General features: G+C 27.1%; 1 pseudogene; it reads right to left on the bottom strand.

Annotated features, from left to right (window-relative positions):
• Positions 1 to 2,174: 2,174 nt before the first annotated feature.
• LOC115895871 lies at positions 2,175 to 3,056 on the bottom strand (annotated as a pseudogene).
• Between the last annotated feature and the right edge of the window lie 1,240 nt (positions 3,057 to 4,296).

Below are 4,296 nucleotides of genomic sequence, written 5' to 3'. Positions count from 1 at the left end.
TATGTCTATATTTCATACCTATATCTATTATGTCTGTATTTTTTACCTATATCTATTATAACTATTATGTCTATATTTCATACCTATATCTATTATGTCTATATTGTATACCTATATCTATTATATCTATTAGATTTATATTTTATCATTATATCAATTATATCTATATTTTATACATATATCTATTATATCTATTATATGTATATTGTATACCTATATCTATTATATCTATATTTTATACCTTTATGTATTATATCTATTATGTCTATATTTTATACCTATATCTATTATACCTCTTATGTCTAAATATTATATTTATTGTGTCTATACTTTATACCTATATCTATTATGTCTATATTTTATATCTTCATCTATAATATCTATTATGTCTATATTTTATACCTATATCTCTTATATCCATTATGTCTATATTTTATACGTATGTGTATTATATCTACTATGTCTATATTTTACACCTATATCTATTATATCTATTATGTCTATATTTTATACCTATATCTATTATGTCTAAATATTATACCTATATCTATTATGTCTATATTTCGTACCTATATCTATTATAACCATTATGTCTATACTTTGTACCTATATCTATTATGTCAATATTTTTTACCTATATCTATTATAATTATTATGTCTATATTTGATAACTATATCTATTATATCTCTTATGTCTGTATTTTATACTTATTTCTATTATGTCTGTATTTAATACCTATATCTATTATGTCTGTATTTTATACGTATATTATATCTATTATGTCTATGTTTTATACCTATATCTATTATATCCATTATGTCTATGTTTTATGACTATATCTATTAAATCTATTATGTCTCTATTTTAGGCCGATGTCTATTATGTCTATATTTTATACCTATATCTATTATATCTATTGTCTATATTTTATAACTATATCTATTAAATCTATTATGTCTATATTTTATGCCGATATCTATTATGTCTATATTTTATACCTATATCAATTATATATACTCTCTCTATATTTTATTCCTATATCTATTATATTTATTTTGTCTATATTTTATACCTCTATGTATTATATCTACCCTGTCTACATTTTATTCCTATATTTATTATATCTATTATGTCTATATTTTATAAATATATCTTTTATATCTTTTTTGTCTATATTTTATACCTATTTCAATTATGTCTATATTTTATTCCTATATCTATTATATCTATTATGTCTATATTTTATAACTATATCTATTAAATCTATTATGTCTATATTTTATACCGATATCTATTATGTCTATATTTATACCTATATCTATTATATCTATTATGTCTATATTTTATACCTATGTCTATTCAATCTATTTTGTCTATATTGTATATCTATATCTATTATGTCTATATTTTATACCTATATCTATTATATCTATTATGTCTATATTTTATACCTATAATTATTATATCTAATATGTCTGTATTTTATACCTATATCTATTATAATTATTATGTCTATATTTGATAACTATATCTATTATATCTATTATGTCTATATTTTTTACTTATTTCTATTTTGTCTGTATTTAATACCTATATCTATTATGTCTATATTTTATACGTATATTATATCTATTATGTCTATATTTTATACCTATATCTATTATATCCATTATGTCTATGTTTTATGACTATATCTATTAAATCTATTATGTCCATATTTTATGCCGATATCTATTATGTCTATATTTTATACCTATATCTATAATATCTATTATGTCTATATTTTATAACTATATCTAGTAAATCTATTATGTCTATATTTTATACCGATATCTATTATGTCTATATTTCATACCTATATCTATTATTTCTATTATGTCTATATTTTATACCTATATCTATTAAATCTATTTTGTCTATATTGTACATCTATATCTATTATGTCTATATTTTATACCTATATCTATTATATCTATTATGTCTATATTTTATTGCTATAATTATTATATCTAATATGTCTATATTTTATACCTATATCTATTATGTCTTTATTTTATATCTATATCTGTTGTATCTGTCTATATTTTATACCTATATCTGTTGTATCTATTATGTCTATATCTTTTTTTTTTTTAACAGGCTTAATTCACTTTATTTTTCTTGTATAAAAAGCCTATGTTGTAGCCACAGCTGGAGCCTGGGTCCGCTGCACGGAGACTCTGGTGTGGCTCTTGACAAGGTGGTCAGTGAATTCCTGATAGGTAGACTTGGTAAACACAGTCTCCTTCCACAGGTCAGGGGTCAGGTAGCTGTAGGTCTTAGAGATGGCATCAAAGGTGGCCTTGGCGAAGTTGTCCAGGGTGGCAGTGCAGCCCCGGGCTGAGGTGTAGCAGTCATCAATACCAGCCATCATGAGCAGCTTCTTGGGCACAGGCGCTGAGACGATGCCAGTACCCTTGGGTGCAGGGATGAGGCGCACCAGCACAGAGCCACAGCGGCCTGTCACCTTGCAAGGGACGGTGTGGGGCTTGCCGATCTTGTTCCCCCAGTAGCCTCTGCGCACCGGGACAATGGAGAGTTTGGCCAGGATGATGGCCCCACGGATGGCGGTGGCCACCTCCTTGGAGCACTTAACACCCAGGCCGACGTGGCCATTGTAGTCCCCGATAGCAACAAACGCCTTGAACCTGGTGCGCTGACCAGCACGGGTCTGTTTCTGCACCGGCATAATCTTCAAAACCTCATCTTTGAGAGAGGCCCCCAAGAAAAAGTCAATGATCTCAGATTCCTTAATGGGCAGAGAGAAGAGGTAGATCTCCTCCAGGGACTTGATCTTCATGTCCTTGACCAAGCGGCCCAGCTTGATGACGGGCATCCACTCCTCATCCTCGGCCTTGCCTCCGCGAGCTCCGCGGCCTCGGCCCCGACCTCGTCCACGGCCGCGACCCCGGCCCCGGATGCCACTGCCGAAACCTCCGCGGAAGACACCGCGGATCCCCATAACAGGGCCACCAGGGCCTCCGGACCACCCCGCTGCACCGGCGTCATCCGCCATTTGGTGTTTTCTCGGATAAGAAGCTTATGTCTATATCTTATACACATATCTATTATATCTATTATGTCTATATTTCATACCTATACCTATTATATCTATTATGTCTATATTTTATATCTATATCTATTATATCTATTATGTCTATATTTTATACCTATATCTTTTATATCAATTTTGTCTATATTTTATACCTATTTCAATTATGTCTATATTTTATTCCTATATCTATAATATCTATTATGTCTAAATTTTATGCCTACATCTATTATATCTATTATGTGTATATTTTATACCTATATCTATTATATCGATTATGTCTATATCATTATACCTATATCTATTATATCTATTATGTCTATATTTTATAACTATATCTATTATATTTATTATGTCTATATTTTATACCTATATCTTTTATATCTACTTTGTCTATATTTTATAACTATTTCAATTATGTCTATATTTTATTCCTATAACTATTATATCTATTATGTCTATATTTTCTACCTATATCTATTATGTCAATATTTTATACCTATATCTATTATAATTATTATGTCTATATTTTATACCTATATCTATTATATCTATTATGTCTATATTTTATACCTATTTCTATTATATCTATTATGTCTATATTTTATACCTATATCTATTATGTCTATATTTTATACCTATATCTATTATGTCTATATGTTATACCTATATCTATTATGTCTATATTTTATACCTATATCTATTATGTCTATTATGTCTATATTTTATACCTATATCTATTATATCTACTATGTCTATATTTTACACCTATATCTATTATATCTATTACGTCTATATTTTATACCCATCTCTATTATATCTATTATGTTTATATTTTATACCTATATCTATTATATCGATGTCTATATTTTATACCTATACCTATTTTGTCTATATTTTATACCTATATCTATTATGTCTATATTTTATACCTATGACTATTTTATCTATTATGTCTATATTTTATACCTATATCTATTATATCTATTATGTCTATATTGTATACCTATATCTATTAAATCTACGATGTCTATATTTCATACCTATATCTATAATATCTATTATATCTATATTTTATACCTATATCTATTATGTCCGTATTTTATACCCATAGCTATTACATCTATATTTTGTACCTTTATCTATTATATCTATTTTATCTATATTTTACACCTATATCAATTATATCTATTATGTCTATATT

This window comes from Rhinopithecus roxellana, unplaced genomic scaffold (assembly GCF_007565055.1).
Source record: "Rhinopithecus roxellana isolate Shanxi Qingling unplaced genomic scaffold, ASM756505v1 contig3405, whole genome shotgun sequence".
In the NCBI taxonomy this organism is placed as follows: domain Eukaryota; kingdom Metazoa; phylum Chordata; class Mammalia; order Primates; family Cercopithecidae; genus Rhinopithecus; species Rhinopithecus roxellana.
Note: the sequence above shows the minus strand (reverse complement) of the source record. Positions and strands in the feature narration are given on the sequence as shown.